The 21072-nt window shown below is 38.5% G+C and overlaps 10 non-coding genes across 10 annotated transcripts; all 10 read right to left on the minus strand.

Moving 5' to 3' along the window:
* Window positions 1-544: 544 nt before the first annotated feature.
* On the minus strand, window positions 545-616 carry TRNAC-GCA (transfer RNA cysteine (anticodon GCA)). Its single transcript has one exon. It is a non-coding gene; the product is annotated as a tRNA-Cys (tRNA).
* A 5286-nt stretch (window positions 617-5902) lies between these two features.
* On the minus strand, window positions 5903-5974 carry TRNAC-GCA (transfer RNA cysteine (anticodon GCA)). The gene has a single exon. It is a non-coding gene; the product is annotated as a tRNA-Cys (tRNA).
* A 3157-nt stretch (window positions 5975-9131) lies between these two features.
* Window positions 9132-9203, minus strand: TRNAC-GCA (transfer RNA cysteine (anticodon GCA)). Its single transcript has one exon. It is a non-coding gene; the product is annotated as a tRNA-Cys (tRNA).
* A 996-nt stretch (window positions 9204-10199) lies between these two features.
* Window positions 10200-10271, minus strand: TRNAC-GCA (transfer RNA cysteine (anticodon GCA)). Its single transcript has one exon. It is a non-coding gene; the product is annotated as a tRNA-Cys (tRNA).
* Window positions 10272-12348: 2077 nt separating this feature from the next.
* Window positions 12349-12420, minus strand: TRNAC-GCA (transfer RNA cysteine (anticodon GCA)). The gene has a single exon. It is a non-coding gene; the product is annotated as a tRNA-Cys (tRNA).
* Window positions 12421-13427: 1007 nt separating this feature from the next.
* TRNAC-GCA (transfer RNA cysteine (anticodon GCA)) lies at window positions 13428-13499 on the minus strand. Its single transcript has one exon. It is a non-coding gene; the product is annotated as a tRNA-Cys (tRNA).
* Window positions 13500-15572: 2073 nt separating this feature from the next.
* On the minus strand, window positions 15573-15644 carry TRNAC-GCA (transfer RNA cysteine (anticodon GCA)). Its single transcript has one exon. It is a non-coding gene; the product is annotated as a tRNA-Cys (tRNA).
* A 996-nt stretch (window positions 15645-16640) lies between these two features.
* On the minus strand, window positions 16641-16712 carry TRNAC-GCA (transfer RNA cysteine (anticodon GCA)). Its single transcript has one exon. It is a non-coding gene; the product is annotated as a tRNA-Cys (tRNA).
* A 1008-nt stretch (window positions 16713-17720) lies between these two features.
* TRNAC-GCA (transfer RNA cysteine (anticodon GCA)) lies at window positions 17721-17792 on the minus strand. Its single transcript has one exon. It is a non-coding gene; the product is annotated as a tRNA-Cys (tRNA).
* A 3145-nt stretch (window positions 17793-20937) lies between these two features.
* Window positions 20938-21009, minus strand: TRNAC-GCA (transfer RNA cysteine (anticodon GCA)). Its single transcript has one exon. It is a non-coding gene; the product is annotated as a tRNA-Cys (tRNA).
* Window positions 21010-21072: the final 63 nt, after the last annotated feature.

Genomic DNA, 21072 nt, shown 5'->3' on the forward strand with positions numbered 1-21072 from the left:
TTTGTGTTCGAAAATGACCTGAGTCTTCGAGCCAGCCTTTTTTCATCTGCAACGAGGGTTCATACATTTTGCACGTAGGCAGAGGTTTTAAGGAGAAATTAAATAGTTTCTACGTTGCACAAGAATGAAGTGCTTTAAACAAACACATATTTTGTATGCACAGAGGAGAGGAGGAATATATGTAAGACTGAGGACACAGGTTAAATGAGAAATAGATTGACTGCAGCGCTGCCGACTATACTATGCCATTTCTTTAGTGCGCTACAAGGAAGCACCAAACTGTATAACAAAGTTTTCAATTGTTTTCATACTCATTCTCTTTGCTTGAAGCTGTGAAAGGAAGAGCTGGATTCCAAAATAAATCAATGATGTTTCAGAAAGTTCCCACGCCCTGTGTAAAAATGCATTTATTCCCAGGTTTTGAGCAGTGACACTGTAATGCTAATAAAGTATAAGATCCAACTGAACACTGACTCTGTCAATGGTGATCCATAGGGACTTTATGAAAGATCCCAGCTACAAACACCAGAACCAAAATAGGTTTAGGGGACACCCGGATTTGAACCAGGGACCTCTTGATCTGCAGTCAAATACTCTACCACTGAGCTATATCCCCAACTGTTTTCAAAGATCAGAATGACAATATATCAGTACATCATGAAAGAGTGAGAGGCTCAAGCTCAGTTGGGCCACAAAGTACGAGCTTGAAACTGTGGAAAAGGAGAAGTAGTTCTTAATATTATTAATTAAAGGAAAACAGGATCATTTAAAAAACAAAATGTATATGTTTAATTGTTATTTTATTTGAATAGGCAGTGGTCCATAGGACCAATATCTGTAATTAAAATGTTTGTTTTGAAACATTCTCAAAGGGGAAGAGGTTTTTACGAGACTACTTATCTTTGTGGATTGATTACCACAATCACTGATATGGTGGTGAAGTATGATTGTTTTGGTCCAAATTACGGTGAAAAAACATTTCTCCATACCACTACAATTTGGTATTTGAAGGTACACCCAAACGTCCCTTCCAAGTACCATCAATTTAATATATCAGAAAAGGCCATTTTGTGTTCGAAAATGGCCTGAGTCTTCGAGCCAGCCTTTTTTCATCTGCAACGAGGGTTCATACATTTTGCACGTAGGCAGAGGTTTTAAGGAGAAATTAAATCGTTTCTACGTTGCACAAGAATGAAGTGCTTTAAACAAACACATATTTTGTATGCACAGAGGAGAGGAGGAATATATGTAAGACTGAGGACACAGGTTAAATGAGAAATAGATTGACTGCAGCGCTGCCGAGTATACTATGCCATTTCTTTAGTGCGCTACAAGGAAGCACCAAACTGTATAACAAAGTTTTCAATTGTTTTCATAGTCATTCTATTTGCTTGAAGCTGTGAAAGGAAGAGCCGGATTCCAAAATAAATCAATGATGTTTCAGAAAGTTCCCACGCCCTGTGTAAAAATGCATTTATTCCCAGGTTTTGAGCAGTGACACTGTAATGCTGATAAAGTATAAGATCCAACTGAACACTGACTCTGTCAATGGTGATCCAAAGGGACTTTATGAAAGATCCCAGCTACAAACACCAGAACCAAAATAGGCTTAGGGGACACCCGGATTTGTACCACAGACCTCTTGATCTGCAGTCAAATGCTCTACCACTGAGCTATATCCCCAACTGTTTTCAAAGATCAGAATGACAATATATCAGTACATCATGAAAGAGTGAGAGGCTCAAGCTCAGTTGGGCCACAAAGTACGAGCTTGAAACGGTGGAAAAGGAGAAGTAGTTCTTAATATTATTAATTAAAGGAAAGCAGGATCATTTAAAAAACAAAATGTATATGTTTAATTGTTATTTTATTTGAATAGGCAGTGGTCCATAGGACCAATATCTGTAATAAAAATGTTTGTTTTGAAACATTCTCAAAGGGGAAGAGGTTTTTACGAGACTACTTATCTTTGTGGATTGATTACCACAATCACTGATATGGTGGTGAAGTATGATTGTTTTGGGCCAAATTACGGTGAAAAAACATTTCTGCATACCACTACAATTTGGTATTTGAAGGTACAACCAAACACCCCTTTCACGTACCTTCGATTTAATACATCAGAAAAAAATATTTTGTGTTCGCAAATGGCCTGGTTTCTCAGACCAGCCTGCTTGCACCTGCAACTAGGGTTCTTACATCTTGTACGTGGGCAGCGTTTTTTAGTGGAAAGTACATAGATTATGCATTGCACAAAAATGAAGTGCTTCAAACAAACACATACTTTGTATGCACAGAGAAGAGGTGGAATACACGTAAGACTGAGGACACAGGTTAAATGAGGAATAGATTGACTGCATTTCTGCCCACTTTTCTATGCAATTTCTGTAGTGCGATCGAAGGAGCACCAAACTGTAAAACAAAGTTGTCAATTGCTTTCATAATCCATTCCCTTTGTTTGGTGCTGTGAAAGGAAGAGCCAGATTCCAAAATAAATCAATGCTTTTTCAGACATTTCCCATACGGAATACCGAGCCCTGTATAAAAATGCATTTACTCTCAGGTTTTGAGCAGTGACATTGTAATGCTATTAAAGTGTAAGATCCAAGCGAACACTGACTCTGTCAATGATGATCCAAAGGGGTTTTATGAAAAGTCCCAGCTATAAACACAAGAACCAAAACAGGGTACGGGGACACCTGGATTTGAGCAAGGGACCTCTTGATCTGCAGTCAAATGCTCTACCACTGAGCTATATCCCCACCTGTTTGTGAGAGTCGGAATGAAAATATATCAGTACCTCATGAAAGAGTGTGAGCATCATGCTCAGTTGGGCCGGAAAGTACAAGCTTGAAACTGTGGAACAGGAGAAGTAGTTCTTAATATTATTTATTGAAGGAAAACGGTATCGTTTAAAAAAAATATTTATATGTTTCATTGTTATTTTATTCGAACAGGCAGTGGTCCATAGGACCAATGCCTGTACATAAAATGCTTGTTTTGAAACATTCTCAAAGGGGAAGAGGTTTTTACGGGACGCCTTATCCTTTCGCGGATTGGTTACCACAATCACCGAGATGGTGGTGAAGTATGATTGTTTTGGGCCAAATGATGGACGAAAAACATTTCTACATACCACTGCAATTTGGTATTTGGAAGGTACACCCAAACGTCCCTTTCAAGTACCATCAATTTAATATATCAGAAAAGGCCATTTTGTGTTCGAAAATGGCCTGAGTCTCCGAGCCAGCCTTTTTTCATATGCAACGAGGGTTCATACATTTTGCACGTAGGCAGAGGTTTTAAGGAGAAATTAAATAGTTTCTACGTTGCACAACAATGAAGTGCTTTAAACAAACAAATATTTTGTATGCACAGAGGAGAGGAGGAATATATGTAAGACTGAGGACACAGGTTAAATGAGAAATAGATTGACTGCAGCGCTGCCGAGTATACTATGCCATTTCTTTAGTGCGCTACAAGGAAGCACCAAACTGTATAACAAAGTTTTCAATTGTTTTCATAGTCATTCTCTTTGTTTGAAGCTGTGAAAGGAAGAGCCGGATTCCAAAATAAATCAATGATGTTTCAGAAAGTTCCCACGCCCTGTGTAAAAATGCATTTATTCCCAGGTTTTGAGCAGTGACACTGTAATGCTGATAAAGTATAAGATCCAACTGAACACTGACTCTGTCAATGGTGATCCAAAGGGACTTTATGAAAGATCCCAGCTACAAACACCAGAACCAAAATAGGCTTAGGGGACACCCGGATTTGAACCACGGACCTCTTGATCTGCAGTCAAATGCTCTACCACTGAGCTATATCCCCAACTGTTTTTAAAGATCAGAATGACAATATATCAGTACATCATGAAAGAGTGTGAGCATCATGCTCAGTTGGGCCGGAAAGTACAAGCTTGAAACTGTGGAACAGGAGAAGTAGTTCTTAATATTATTAATTAAAGGAAAACAGGATCATTTAAAAAACAAAATGTATATGTTTAATTGTTATTTTATTTGAATAGGCAGTGGTCCATAGGACCAATATCTGTAATAGAAATGTTTGTTTTGAAACATTCTCAAAGGGGAAGAGGTTTTTACGAGACTACCTATCTTTGTGGATTGATTACCACAATCACTGATATGGTGGTGAAGTATGATTGTTTTGGGCCAAATTAGAGGTGAAAAAACATTTCTGCATACCACTACAATTTGGTATTTGAAGGTACAACCAAACACCCCTTTCATGTACCTTCGATTTAATACATCAGAAAAAGCTGTTTTGTGTTCGCAAGTGGCCAGGTTTCTCAGACCAGCCTGCTTGCACCTGAGACTAGGGTTCGTACATCTTGTACGTGGGCAGCGTTTTTTAGTAGAAAGTAAATAGATTATGCATTGCACAAAAATGAAGTGCTTCAAACAAACACATACTTTGTATGCACAGAGAAGAGGTGGAATACATGTAAGACTGAGGACACACGTTAAATGAGGAATAGATTGACTGCATTGCTGCCCCCTTTTCAATGCAATTTCTGTAGTGCGATCGAAGGAAGCACCAAACTGTAAAACAAAGTTGTCAATTGCTTTCATAGTCCATTCCCTTTGTTTGGTGCTGTGAAAGGAAGAGCCAGATTCCAAAATAAATCAATGCTTTTTCAGACATTTCCCATACGGAATACCGAGCCCTGTATAAAAATGCATTTACTCTCAGGTTTTGACCAGTGACATTGTAATGCTATTAAAGTGTAAGATCCAAGCGAACACTGACTCTGTCAATGATGATCCAAAGGGGTTTTATGAAAAGTCCCAGAAACAAACACAAGAACCAAAACAGGCTAAGGGGACACCTGGATTTGAACCAGGGACCTCTTGATCTGCCGTCAAATGCTCTACCACTGAGCTATATCCCCACCTGTTTGTGAGAGTCGGAATGAAAATATATCAGTACCTCATGAAAGAGTGTGAGCATCATGCTCAGTTGGGCCGGAAAGTACAAGCTTGAAACTGTGGAACAGGAGAAGTAGTTCTTAATATTATTTATTGAAGGAAAACAGGATCGTTTAAAAAAAATATTTATATGTTTCATTGTTATTTTATTTGAACAGGCAGTGGTCCATAGGACCAATGCCTGTACATAAAATGCTTGTTTTGAAACATTCTCAAAGGGGAAGAGGTTTTTACGGGACGCCTTATCCTTTCGCGGATTGCTTACCACAATCACCGAGATGGTGGTGAAGGATGATTGTTTTGGGCCAAATGATGGACGAAAAACATTTCTACATACCACTGCAATTTGGTATTTGGAAGGTACACCCAAACGTCCCTTTCAAGTACCATCAATTTAATATATCAGAAAAGGCCATTTTGTGTCCGAAAATGGCCTGAGTCTTCGAGCCAGCCTTTTTTCATCTGCAACGAGGGTTCATACATTTTGCACGTAGGCAGAGGTTTTAAGGAGAAATTAAATAGTTTCTACGTTGCACAAGAATGAAGTTCTTTAAACAAACACATACTTTGTATGCACAGAGGAGAGGAGGAATATATGTAAGACACAGGTTAAATGAGAAAGAGATTGACTGCAGCGCTGCCGAGTATACTATGCCATTTCTTTAGTGCGCTACAAGGAAGCACCAAACTGTATAACAAAGTTTTCAATTGTTTTCATAGTCATTCTCTTTGTTTGAAGCTGTGAAAGGAAGAGCCGGATTCCAAAATAAATCAATGATGTTTCAGAAAGTTCCCACGCCCTGTGTAAAAATGCATTTATTCCCAGGTTTTGAGCAGTGACACTGTAATGCTGATAAAGTATAAGATCCAACTGAACACTGACTCTGTCAATGGTGATCCAAAGGGACTTTATGAAAGATCCCAGCTACAAACACCAGAACCAAAATAGGTTTAGGGGGCACCCGGATTTGAACCAGGGACCTCTTGATCTGCAGTCAAATGCTCTACCACTGAGCTATATCCCCAACTGTTTTCAAAGATCAGAATAACAATATATCAGTACATCATGAAAGAGTGAGAGGCTCAAGCTCAGTTGGGCCACAAGGTACGAGCTTGAAACTGTGGAAAAGGAGAAGTAGTTATTAATATTATTAATTAAAGGAAAGCAGGATCATTTAAAAAACAAAATGTTTATGTTTAATTGTTATTTTATTTGAATAGGCAGTGGTCCATAGGACCAATATCTGTAATTAAAATGTTTGTTTTGAAACATTCTCAAAGGGGAAGAGGTTTTTACGAGACTACTTATCTTTGTGGATTGATTACCACAATCACTGATATGGTGGTGAAGTATGATTGTTTTGGGCCAAATGACGGTGAAAAAACATTTCTACATACCACTACAATTTGGTATTTGAAGGTACAACCAAACACCCATTTCATGTACACTCGATTTAATACATCAGAAAAAGCTATTTTGTGTTCGCAAATGGCCTGGTTTCTCAGACCAGCCTGCTTGCACCTGCAACTAGGGTTCGTACATCTTGTACGTGGGCAGCGTTTTTTAGTAGAAAGTAAATAGATTATGCATTGCACAAAAATGAAGTGCTTCAAACAAACCCATACTTTGTATGCACAGAGAAGAGGTGGAATACATGTAAGACTGAGGAAACAGGTTAAATGAGGAATAGATTGACTGCATTGCTGCCCCCTTTTCTATGCAATTTCTGTAGTGCGATCGAAGGAAGCACCAAACTGTAAAACAAAGTTGTCAATTGCTTTCATAGTCCATCCCCTTTGTTTGGTGCTGTGAAAGGAATAGCCAGATTCCAAAATAAATCAATGCTTTTTCAGACATTTCCCATACGGAATACCGAACCCTGTATAAAAATGCATTTACTCTCAGGTTTTGAGCAGTGACATTGTAATGCTATTAAAGTGTAAGATCCAAGCGAACACTGACTCTGTCAATGATGATCCAAAGAGGTTTTATGAAAAGTCCCAGCTACAATCACAAGAACCAAAACAGGCTAACTGGACACCTGGATTTGAACCAGGGACCTCTTGATCTGCAGTCAAATGCTCTACCACTGAGCTATATCCCCACCTGTTTGTGAGAGTCAGAATGAAAATATGTCAGTACCTCATGAAAGAGTGTGAGCATCATGCTCAGTTGGGCCGGAAAGTACAAGCTTGAAACTGTGGAACAGGAGAAGTAGTTCTTAATATTATTTATTGAAGGAAAACGGGATCGTTTAAAAAAAATATTTATATGTTTCATTGTTATTTTATTTGAACAGGCAGTGGTCCATAGGACCAATGCCTGTACATAAAATGCTTGTTTTGAAACATTCTCAAAGGGGAAGAGGTTTTTACGGGATGCCTTATCCTTTCGCGGATTGGTTACCACAATCACAGAGATGGTGGTGAAGGATGATTGTTTTGGGCCAAATGATGGACGAAAAACATTTCTACCTACCACTGCAATTTGGTATTTGGAAGGTACACCCAAACGTCCCTTTCAAGTACCATCAATTTAATATATCAGAAAAGGCCATTTTGTGTTCGAAAATGGCATGAGTCTTCGAGCCAGCCTTTTTTCATCTGCAACGAGGGTTCATACATTTTGCACGTAGGCAGAGGTTTTAAGGAGAAATTAAATAGTTTCTACGTTGCACAACAATGAAGTGCTTTAAACAAACAAATATTTTGTATGCACAGAGGAGAGGAGGAATATATGTAAGACTGAGGACACAGGTTGAATGAGAAATAGATTGACTGCAGCGCTGCCGAGTATACTATGCCATTTCTTTAGTGCGCTACAAGGAAGCATCAAACTGTATAACAAAGTTTTCAATTGTTTTCATAGTCATTCTCTTTGCTTGAAGCTGTGAAAGGAAGAGCCGGATTCCAAAATAAATCAATGATGTTTCAGAAAGTTCCCACGCCCTGTGTAAAAATGCATTTATTCCCAGGTTTTGAGCAGTGACACTGTAATGCTAATAAAGTATAAGATCCAACTGAACACTGACTCTGTCAATGGTGATCCAAAGGGACTTTATGAAAGATCCCAGCTACAAACACCAGAACCAAAATAGGTTTAGGGGACGCCAGGATTTGAACGAGGGGCCTCTTGATCTGCAGTTAAATGCTCTACCACTGAGCTATATCCCGAATTGTTTTCAAAGATCAGAATGACAATATATCAGTACATCATGAAAGAGTGAGAGGCTCAAGGTCAGTTGGGCCACAAAGTACGAGCTTGAAACTGTGGAAAAGGAGAAGTAGTTCTTAATATTATTAATTAAAGGAAAGCAGGATCATTTAAAAAACAAAATGTATATGTTTAATTGTTAGTTTATTTGAATAGGCAGTGGTCCATAGGACCAATATCTGTAATTAAAATGTTTGTTTTGAAACATTCTCAAAGGGGAAGAGGTTTTTACGAGACTACTTATCTTTGTGGATTGATTACCACAATCACTGATATGGTGGTGAAGTATGATTGTTTTGGGCCAAATTAAGGTGAAAAAACATTTCTGCATACCACTACAATTTGGTATTTGAAGGTACAACCAAACACACCTTTCATGTACCTTCGATTTAATACATCAGAAAAAAATATTTTGTGTTCGCAAATGGCCTGGTTTCTCAGACCAGCCTGCTTGCACCTGCAACTAGGGTTCGTACATCTTGTACGTGGGCAGCGTTTTTTAGTAGAAAGTAAATAGTTTATGCATTGCACAAAAATGAAGTGCTTCAAACAAACACATACTTTGTATGCACAGAGAAGAGGTGGAATACATGTAAGACTGAGGACACAGGTTAAATGAGGAATAGATTGACTGCATTTCTTCCCACTTTTCTATGCAATTTCTGTAGTGCGATCAAAGGAAGCACCAAACTGTAAAACAAAGTTGTCAATTGCTTTCATAGTCCATTCCCTTTGTTTGGTGCTGTGAAAGGAAGAGCCAGATTCCAAAATAAATCAATGCTTTTTCAGACATTCCCCATACGGAATACCGCGCCCTGTATAAAAATGCATTTACTCTCAGGTTTTGAGCAGTGACATTGTAATGCTATTAAAGTGTAAGATCCAAGCGAACACTGACTCTGTCAATGATGATCCAAAGGGGTTTTATGAAAAGTCCCAGCTACAAACACAAGAACCAAAACAGGCTAAGGGGACACCTGGATTTGAACCAGAGTCCTCTTGATCTGCAGTCAAATGCTCTACCACTGAGCTATGTCCCCACCTATTTGTGAGAGTCGGAATGAAAATATATCAGTACGTCATGAAAGAGTGTGAGCATCATGCTCAGTTGGGCCGCAAAGTACAAGCTTGAAACTGTGGAAAAGGAGAAGTAGTTCTTAATATTATTTATTGAAGGAAAACGGGATCGTTTAAAAAAAATATTTATATGTTTCATTGTTATTTTATTTGAACAGGCAGTGGTCCATAGGACCAATGCCTGTACATAAAATGCTTGTTTTGAAACATTCTCAAAGGGGAAGAGGTTTTTATGGGACGCCTTATCCTTTCGCGGATTGCTTACCACAATCACCGAGATGGTGGTGAAGTATGATTGTTTTGGGCCAAATGATGTACGAAAAAAATTTCTACATACCACTGCAATTTGGTATTTGGAAGCTACACCCAAACGTCCCTTTCAAGTACCATCAATTTAATATATCAGAAAAGGCCATTTTGTGTTCGAAAATGGCCTGAGTCTTCGAGCCAGCCTTTTTCATCTGCAACGAGGGTTCATACATTTTGCACGTAGGCAGAGGTTTTAAGGAGAAATTTAAGAGTTTCTACGTTGCACAAGAATGAAGTGCTTTAAACAAACACATATTTTGTATGCACAGAGGAGAGGAGGAATATATGTAAGACTGAGGACACAGGTTAAATGAGAAATAGATTGACTGCAGCGCTGCCGAGTATACTATGCCATTTCTTTAGTGCGTTACAAGGAAGCACCAAACTGTATAACAAAGTTTTCAATTGTTTTCATAGTCATTCTCTTTGCTTGAAGCTGTGAAAGGAAGAGCCGGATTCCAAAATAAATCAATGATGTTTCAGAAAGTTCCCACGCCCTGTGTAAAAATGCATTTATTCCCAGGTTTTGAGCAGTGACACTGTAATGCTAATAAAGTATAAGATCCAACTGAACACTGACTCTGTCAATGGTGATCCAAAGGGACTTTATGAAAGATCCCAGCTACAAACACCAGAACCAAAATAGGTTTAGGGGACACCCGGATTTGAACCAGGGACCTCTTGATCTGCAGTCAAATGCTCTACCACTGAGCTATATCCCCAACTGTTTTCAAAGATCAGAATGACAATATATCAGTACATCATGAAAGAGTGAGAGGCTCAAGCTCAGTTGGGCCACAAAGTACGAGCTTGAAACTGTGGAAAAGGAGAAGTAGTTCTTAATATTATTAATTAAAGGAAAACAAGATCATTTAAAAAACAAAATGTATATGTTTAATTGTTATTTTATTTGAATAGGCAGTGGTCCATAGGACCAATATCTGTAATTAAAATGTTTGTTTTGAAACATTCTCAAAGAGGAAGAGGTTTTTACAAGACTACTTATCTTTGTGGATTGATTACCACAATCACTGATATGGTGGTGAAGTATGATTGTTTTGGGCCAAATTACGGTGAAAAAACATTTCTACATACCACTACAATTTGGTATTTGAAGGTACAACCAAACACCCATTTCATGTACCTTCGATTTAATACATCAGAAAAAGCTATTTTGTGTTCGCAAATGGCCTGGTTTCTCAGACCAGCCTGCTTGCACCTGCAACTAGGGTTCGTACATCTTGTACGTGGGCAGCGCTTTTTTAGTAGAAAGTAAATAGATTATGCATTGCACAAAAATGAAGTGCTTCAAACAAACACATACTTTGTATGCACCGAGAAGAGGTGGAATACATGTAAGACTGAGGACACAGGTTAAATGAGGAATAGATTGACTGCATTTCTGCCCACTTTTCTATGCAATTTCTGTAGTGCGAGCAAAGGAAGCACCAAATTGTAAAACAAAGTTGTCAATTGCTTTCATAGTCCATTCCCTTTGTTTGGTGCTGTGAAAGGAAGAGCCAGATTCCAAAATAAATCAATGCTTTTTCAGACATTTCCCATACGGAATACCGAGCCCTGTATAAAAATGCATTTACTCTCAGGTTTTGAGCAGTGACATTGTAATGCTATTAAAGTGTAAGATCCAAGCGAACACTGACTCTGTCAATGATGATCCAAAGGGGTTTTATGAAAAGTCCCAGCTACAAACACAAGAACCAAAACAGGCTAAGGGGACACCTGGATTTGAACCAGGGACCTCTTGATCTGCAGTCAAATGCTCTACAGCTGAGCTATGTCCCCACCTGTTTGTGAGAGTCGGAATGAAAATATATCAGTACCTCATGAAAGAGTGTGAGCATCATGCTCAGTTGGGCCGGAAAGTACAAGCTTGAAACTGTGGAACAGGAGAAGTAGTTCTTAATATTATTTATTGAAGGAAAACGGGATCGTTTAAAAAAATATGTATATGTTTCATTGTTATTTTATTTGAACAGGCAGTGGTCCATAGGACCAATGCCTGTACATAAAATGCTTGTTTTGAAACATTCTCAAAGGGGAAGAGGTTTTTATGGGACGCCTTATCCTTTCGCGGATTGGTTACCACAATCACCGAGATGGTGGTGAAGTATGATTGTTTTGTGCCAAATAATGGACGAAAAACATTTCTACATACCACTGCAATTTGGTATTTGGAAGGTACACCCAAAAATCCCTTCCAAGTACCATCAATTTAATATATCAGAAAAGGCCATTTTGTGTTCGAAAATGGCCTGAGTCTTCGAGCCAGCCTTTTTTCATCTGCAACGAGGGTTCATACATTTTGCACGTAGGCAGAGGTTTTAAGGAGAAATTAAATAGTTTCTACATTGCACAAGAATGAAGTGCTTTAAACAAACACATATTTTGTATGCACAGAGGAGAGGAGGAATATATGTAAGACTGAGGACACAGGTTAAATTAGAAATAGATTGACTGCAGCGCTGCCGAGTATACTATGCCATTTCTTTAGTGCGCTACAAGGAAGCACCAAACTGTATAACAAAGTTTTCAATTGTTTTCATAGTCATTCTCGTTGCTTGAAGCTGTGAAAGGAAGAGCCGGATTCCAAAATAAATCAATGATGTTTCAGAAAGTTCCCACGCCCTGTGTAAAAATGCATTTATTCCCAGGTTTTGAGCAGTGACACTGTAATGCTAATAAAGTATAAGATCCAACTGAACACTGACTCTGTCAATGGTGATCCAAAGGGACTTTATGAAAGATCCCAGCTACAAACACCAGAATCAAAATAGGTTTAGGGGACACCCGGATTTGAACCAGGGACCTCTTGATCTGCAGTCAAATGCTCTACCACTGAGCTATATCCCCAACTGTTTTCAAAGATCAGAATGACAATATATCAGTACATCATGAAAGAGTGAGAGGCTCAAGCTCAGTTGGGCCACAAAGTACGAGCTTGAAACTGTGGAAAAGTAGAAGTAGTTCTTAATATTATTAATTAAAGGAAAACAGGATCATTTAAAAAACAAAATGTATATGTTTAATTGTTATTTTATTTGAATAGGCAGTGGTCCATAGGACCAATATCTGTAATTAAAATGTTTGTTTTGAAACATTCTCAAAGAGGAAGAGGTTTTTACGAGACTACTTATCTTTGTGGATTGATTACCACAATCACTGATATGGTGGTGAAGTATGATTGATTTGGGCCAAATTACGGTGAAAAAACATTTCTACATACCACTACAATTTGGTATTTGAAGGTACAACCAAACACCCATTTCATGTTTCTTCGATTTAATACATCAGAAAAAGCTATTTTGTGTTCGCAAATGGCCTGGTTTCTCAGACCAGCCTGCTTGCACCTGCAACTAGGGTTCGTACATCTTGTACGTGGGCAGCGTTTTTTAGTAGAAAGTAAATAGATTATGCATTGCACAAAAATGAAGTGCTTCAAACAAACAAATACTTTGTATGCACAGAGAAGAGGTGGAATACATGTAAGACTGAGGACACAGGTTAAATGAGGAATAGATTGACTGCATTTCAGCCCACTTTTCTATGCAATTTCTGTAGTGCGATCAAAGGAAGCACCAAACTGTAAAACAAAGTTGTCAATTGCTTTCATAGTCCATTCCCTTTGTTTGGTGCTGTGAAAGGAAGAGCCAGATTCCAAAATAAATCAATGCTTTTTCAGACATTTCCCATACGGAATACCGAGCCCTGTATAAAAATGCATTTACTCTCAGGTTTTGAGCAGTGACATTGTAATGCTATTAAAGTGTAAGATCCAAGCGAACACTGACTCTGTCAATGATGATCCAAAGGGGTTTTATGAAAAGTCCCAGCTACAAACACAAGAACCAAAAAGGCTAAGGGGACACCTGGATTTGAACCAGGGAGCTCTTGATCTGCAGTCAAATGCTCTACCACTGAGCTATATCCCCACCTGTTTGTGAGAGTCGGAATGAAAATATATCAGTACCTCATGAAAGAGTGTTAGCATCATGCTCAGTTGGGCCGGAAAGTCCAAGCTTGAAACTGTGGAACAGGAGATGTAGTTCTTAATATTATTTATTGAAGGAAAACGGGATCGTTTAAAAAAAATATTTATATGTTTCATTGTTATTTTATTTGAACAGGCAATGGTCCATAGGACCAATGCCTGTACATAAAATGCTTGTTTTTAAACATTCTCAAAGGGGAAGAGGTTTTTACGGGACGCCTTATCCTTTCGCGGATTGGTTACCACAATCACCGAGATGGTGGTGAAGTATGATTGTTTTGGGCCAAATGATGGACGAAAAACATTTCTACATACCACTGCAATTTGGTATTTGGAAGGTACACCCAAACGTCCCTTTCAAGTACCATCAATTTAATATATCAGAAAAGGCCATTTTGTGTTCGAAAATGGCCTGAGTCTTCGAGCCAGCCTTTTTTCATCTGCAACGAGGGTTCATACATTTTGCACATAGGCAAAGGTTTTAAGGAGAAATTAAATAGTTTCTACGTTGCACAAGAATGAAGTGCTTAAACAAACACATATTTTGTATGCACAGAGGAGAGGAGGAATATATGTAAGACTGAGGACACAGGTTAAATGAGAAATAGATTGACTGCAGCGCTGCCGAGTATACTATGCCATTTCTTTAGTGCGCTACAAGGAAGCACCAAACTGTATAACAAAGTTTTCAATTGTTTTCATAGTCATTCTCTTTGTTTGAAGCTGTGAAAGGAAGAGCCGGATTCCAAAATAAATCAATGATGTTTCAGAAAGTTCCCACGCCCTGTGTAAAAATGCATTTATTCCCAGGTTTTGAGCAGTGACACTGTAATGCTAATAAAGTATAAGATCCAACTGAACACTGACTCTGTCAATGGTGATCCAAAGGGACTTTATGAAAGATCCCAGCTACAAACACCAGAACCAAAATAGGTTAAGGGGACATCTGGATTTAAACCAGGGACCTCTTGATCTGCAGTCAAATGCTCTACCACTGAGCTATATCCCCAACTGTTTTCAGAGATCAGAATGGCAATATATCAGTACATCATGAAAGAGTGAGAGGCTCAAGCTCAGTTGGGCCACAAAGTACGAGCTTGAAACTGTGGAAAAGGAGTAGTTCTTAATATTATTGATTAAAGTAAAACAGGATCATTTAAAAAACAAAATGTATATGTTTAATTGTTATTTTATTTGAATAGGCAGTGGTCGATAGGACCAATATCTGTAATTAAAATGTTTGTTTTGAAACATTCTCAAAGAGGAAGAGGTTTTTACGAGACTACTTATCTTTGTGGATTGATTACCACAATCACTGATATGGTGGTGAAGTATTATTGTTTTGGGCCAAATTACGGTGAAAAAACATTTCTACATACCACTACAATTTGGCATTTGAAGGTACAACCAAACACCCATTTCATGTACCTTCGATTTAATACATCAGAAAAAGCTATTTTGTGTTCGCAAATGGCCTGGTTTCTCAGACCAGCCTGCTTGCACCTGCAACTAGGGTTCGTAAATCTTGTACGTGGGCAGCGTTTTTTAGTAGAAAGTAAATAGATTATGCATTGCACAAAAATGAAGTGCTTCAAACAAACACATACTTTGTATGCACAGAGAAGAGGTGGAATACATGTAAGACTGAGGACACAGGTTAAATGAGGAATAGATTGACTGCATTTCTGCCCACTTTTCTATGCAATTTCTGTAGTGCGATCAAAGGAAGCACCAAACTGTAAAACAAAGTTGTCAATTGCTTTCATAGTCCATTCCCTTTGTTTGGAACTGTGAAAGGAAGAGCCAGATTCCAAAATAAATCAATGCTTTTTCAGACATTTCCCATACGGAATACCGAGCCCTGTATAAAAATGCATTTACTCTCAGGTTTTGAGCAGTGACATTGTAATGCTATTAAAGTGTAAGATCCAAGCGAACACTGACTCTGTCAATGATGATCCAAAGGGGTTTTATGAAAAGTCCCAGCTACAAACACAAGAACCAAAACAGGCTAAGGGGACACCTGAATTTGAACCAGGGACCTCTTGATCTGCAGTCAAACGCTCTACCACTGAGCTATGTCCCCACCTGTTTGTGAGAGTCGGAATGAAAATATATCAGTACCTCATGAAAGAGTGTGAGCATCATGCTCAGTTGGGCCGGAAAGTACAAGCTTGAAACTGTGGAACAGGAGAAGTAGTTCTTAATATTATTTATTGAAGGAAAACGGGATCGTTTAAAAAAATATTTATATGTTTCATTGTTATTTTATTTGAACAGGCAGTGGTCCATAGGACCAATGCCTGTACATAAAATGCTTGTTTTTAAACATTCTCAAAGGGGAAGAGGTTTTTATGGGACGCCTTATCCTTTCGCGGATTGGTTACCACAATCACCGAGATGGTGGTGAAGTATGATTGTTTTGGGCCAAATAATGGACGAAAAACATTTCTACATACCACTGCAATTTGGTATTTGGAAGGTACACCCAAACGTCCCTTTCAAGTACCCTCAATTTAAAATATCAGAAAAGGCGATTTTGTGTTCGGAAATGGCCTGAGTCTTCGAGCCAGCCTTTTTTCATCTGCAACGAGGGTTCATACATTTTGCACGTAGGCAGAGGTTTTAAGGAGAAATTAAATAGTTTCTACGTTGCACAAGAATGAAGTGCTTTAAACAAACACATATTTTGTATGCACAGAGGAGAGGAGGAATTTATGTAAGACTGAGGACACAGGTTAAATGAGAAATAGATTGACTGCAGCGCTGCCGAGTGTACTATGCCATTTCTTTAGTGTGCTACAAGGAAGCACCAAACTGTATAACAAAGTTTTCAATTGTTTTCATAGTCATTCTCTTTGCTTGAAGCTGTGAAAGGAAGAGCCGGATTCCAAAATAAATCAATGATGTTTCAGAAAGTTCCCACGCCCTGTGTAAAAATGCATTTATTCCCAGGTTTTGAGCAGTGACACTGTAATGCTAATAAAGTATAAGATCCAACTGAACACTGACTCTGTCAATGGTGATCCAAAGGGACTTTATGAAAGATCCCAGCTACAAACACCAGAACCAAAATAGGCTTAGGGGACACCCGGATTTGAACCAGAGACCTCTTGATCTGCAGTCAAATGCTCTACCACTGAGCTATATCCCCAACTGTTTTCAAAGATCAGAATGGCAATATATCAGTACATCATGAAAGAGTGAGAGGCTCAAGCTCAGTTGGGCCACAAAGTACGAGCTTGAAACTGTGGAAAAGGAGAAGTAGTTCTTAATATTATTAATTGAAGTAAAACAGGATCATTTAAAAAACAAAATGTATATGTTTAATTGTTATTTTATTTGAATAGGCAGTGGTCGATAGGACCAATATCTGTAATTAAAATGTTTGTTTTGAAACATTCTCAAAGAGGAAGAGGTTTTTACGAGACTACTTATCTTTGTGTATTGATTACCACAATCACTGATATGGTGGTGAAGTATGATTGTTTTGGGCCAAATTACGGTGAAAAAACATTTCTACATACCACTACAATTTTGTATTTGAAGGTACAACCAAACACCCATTTCATGTACCTTCGATTTAATACATCAGAAAAAGCTATTTTGTGTTCGCAAATGGCCTGGTTTCTCAGACCAGCCTGCTTGCACCTGCAAATAGGGTTCGTACATCTTGTACGTGGGCAGCGTTTTTTAGTAGAAAGTAAATAGATTATGCATTGCACAAAAATGAAGTGCTTCAAACAAACACATACTTTGTATGCACAGAGAAGAGGTGGAATATATGTAAGACTGAGGACACAGGTTAAATGAGGAAGAGATTGACTGCATTTCTGCCCACTTTTCTGTGCAATTTCTGTAGTGCGATCAAAGGAAGCACCAAACTGTAAAACAAAGTTGTCAATTGCTTTCATAGTCCATTCCCTTTGTTTGGTGCTGTGAAAGGAAGAGCCAGATTCCAAAATAAATCAATGCTTTTTCAGACATTTCCCATACGGAATACCGAGCCCTGTATAAAAATGCATTTACTCTCAGGTTTTGAGCAGTGACATTGTAATGCTATTAAAGTGTAAGATCCAAGCGAACACTGACTCTGTCAATGATGATCCAAAGGGGTTTTATGAAAAGTCCCAGCTACAAACACAAGAACCAAAACAGGCTAAGGGGACAACTGGATTTGAACCAGGGACCTCTTGATCTGCAGTCAAATGCTCTACCACTGAGCTATGTCCCCACCTGTTTGTGAGAGTCGGAATGAAAATATATCAGTACCTCATGAAAGAGTGTGAGCATCATGCTCAGTTGGGCCGGAAAGTACAAGCTTGAAACTGTGGAACAGGAGAAGTAGTTCTTAATATTATTTATTGAAGGAAAACGGGATCGTTTAAAAAAATATTTATATGTTTCATTGTTATTTTATTTGAACAGGCAGTGGTCCATAGGACCAATGCCTGTACATAAAATGCTTGTTTTGAAACATTCTCAAAGGGGAAGAGGTTTTTATGGGACGCCTTATCCTTTCGCGGATTGGTTACCACAATCACGGAGATGGTGGTGAAGTATGATTGTTTTGGGCCAAATAATGGACGAAAAACATTTCTACATACCACTGCAATTTGGTATTTGGAAGGTACACCCAAACGTCCCTTTCAAGTACCATCAATTTAATATATCAGAAAAGGCCATTTTGTGTTCGAAAATGGCCTGAGTCTTCGAGCCAGCCTTTTTTCATCTGCAACGAGGGTTCATACATTTTGCACGTAGGCAGAGGTTTTAAGGAGAAATTAAATAGTTTCTACGTTGCACAAGAATGAAGTGCTTTAAACAAACACATATTTTGTATGCACAGAAGAGAGGAGGAATATATGTAAGACTGAGGACACAGGTTAAATGAGAAATAGATTGACTGCAGCGCTGCCGAGTATACTATGCCATTTCTTTAGTGCGCTACAAGGAAGCACCAAACTGTATAACAAAGTTTTCAATTGTTTTCATAGTCATTCTCTTTGCTTGAAGCTGTGAAAGGAAGAGCCGGATTCCAAAATAAATCAATGATGTTTCAGAAAGTTCCCACGCCCTGTGTAAAAATGCATTTATTCCCAGGTTTTGAGCAGTGACACTGTAATGCTAATAAAGTATAAGATCCAACTGAACACTGACTCTGTCAATGGTGATCCAAAGGGACTTTATGAAAGATCCCAGCTACAAACACCAGAACCAAAATAGGTTTAGGGGACGCCAGGATTTGTACGAGGGGCCTCTTGATCTGCAGTCAAATGCTCTACCACTGAGCTATATCCCGAACTGTTTTCAAAGATCAGAATGACAATATATCAGTACATCATGAAAGAGTGAGAGGCTCAAGCTCAGTTGGGCCACAAAGTACGAGCTTGAAACTGTGGAAAAGGAGAAGTAGTTCTTAATATTATTAATTAAAGGAAAGCAGGATCATTTAAAAAACAAAATGTATATGTTTAATTGTTATTTTATTTGAATAGGCAGTGGTCCATAGGACCAATATCTGTAATTAAAATGTTTGTTTTGAAACATTCTCAATGAGGAAGAGGTTTTTACGAGAATACTTATCTTTGTGGATTGATTACCACAATCACTGATATGGTGGTGAAGTATGATTGTTTTGGGCCAAATTACGGTGAAAAAACATTTCTACATACCACTACAATTTGGTATTTGAAGGTAGAACCAAACACCCATTTCATGTACCTTCGATTTAATACATCAGAAAAAGCTATTTTGTGTTCGCAAATGGCCTGGTTTCTCAGACCAGCCTGCTTGCACCTGCAACTAGGGTTCGTACATCTTGTACGTGGGCAGCGTTTTTTAGTAGAAAGTAAATAGATTATGCATTGCACAAAAATGAAGTGCTTCAAACAAACACATACTTTGTATGCACAGAGAAGAGGTGGAATACATGTAAGACTGAGGACACAGGTTAAATGAGGAATAGATTGACTGCATTTCTGACCACTTTTCTATGCAATTTCTGTAGTGCGATCAAAGGAAGCACCAAACTGTAAAACAAAGTTGTCAATTGCTTTCATAGTCCATTCCCTTTGTTTGGTGCTGTGAAAGGAAGAGCCAGATTCCAAAATAAATGAATGCTTTTTCAGACATTTCCCATACGGAATACCGAGCCCTGTATAAAAATGCATTTACTCTCAGGTTTTGAGCAGTGACATTGTAATGCTATTAAAGTGTAATATCCAAGCGAACACTGACTCTGTCAATGATGATCCAAAGTGGTTTTTTGAAAAGTCCCAGCTACAAACACAAGAACCAAAACAGGCTAAGGGGACACCTGAATTTGAACCAGGTACCTCTTGATCTGCAGTCAAATGCTCTACCACTGAGCTATTTCCCCACCTGTTTGTGAGAGTCGGAATGAAAATATATCAGTACCTCATGAAAGAGTGTGAGCATCATGCTCAGTTGGGCCGGAAAGTACAAGCTTGAAACTTTGGAACAGGAGAAGTAGTTCTTAATATTATTTATTGAAGGAAAACCGGATCGTTTAAAAAAAATATTTATATGTTTCATTGGTATTTTATTTGAACAGGCAGTGGTCCATAGGACCAATGCCTGTACATAAAATGCTTGTTTTGAAACATTCTCAAAGGGGAAGAGGTTTTTACGGGACGCCTTATCCTTTCGCGGATTGGTTACCACAATCACCGAGATGGTGGTGAAGTATGATTGTTTTGGGCCAAATAATGGACGAAAAACATTTCTACATACCACTGCAATTTGGTATTTGGAAGGTACACCCAAACGTCCCTTTCAAGTACCATCAATTTAATATATCAGAAAAGGCCATTTTGTGTTCGAAAATGGCCTGAGTCTTCGAGCCAGCCTTTTTTCATCTGCAACGAGGGTTCATACATTTTGCACGTAGGCAGAGGTTTTAAGGAGAAATTAAATAGTTTCTACGTTGCACAAGAATGAAGTGCTTTAAACAAACACATATTTTGTATGCACAGAGGAGAGGAGGAATATATGTAAGACTGAGGACACAGGTTAAATGAGAAATAGATTGACTGCAGCGCTGCCGAGTATACTATGCCATTTCTTTAGTGCGCTACAAGGAAGCACCAAACTGTATAACAAAGTTTTCAATTGTTTTCATAGTCATTCTCTTTGCTTGAAGCTGTGAAAGGAAGAGCCGGATTCCAAAATAAATCAATGATGTTTCAGAAAGTTCCCACGCCCTGTGTAAAAATGCATTTATTCCCAGGTTTTGAGCAGTGACACTGTAATGCTAATAAAGTATAAGATCCAACTGAACACTGACTCTGTCAATGGTGATCCAAAGGGACTTTATGAAAGATCCCAGCTACAAACACCAGAACCAAAATAGGTTTAGGGGACACCCGGATTTGAACCAGGGACCTCTTGATCTGCAGTCAAATGCTCTACCACTGAGCTATATCCCCAACTGTTTTCAAAGATCAGAATGGCAATATATCAGTACATCATGAAAGAGTGAGAGGCTCAAG

The sequence above is a fragment of the Triturus cristatus genome, chromosome 4_1 (genome assembly GCF_964204655.1).
Source record: "Triturus cristatus chromosome 4_1, aTriCri1.1, whole genome shotgun sequence".
Classification (NCBI taxonomy): Eukaryota; Metazoa; Chordata; class Amphibia; order Caudata; family Salamandridae; genus Triturus; species Triturus cristatus.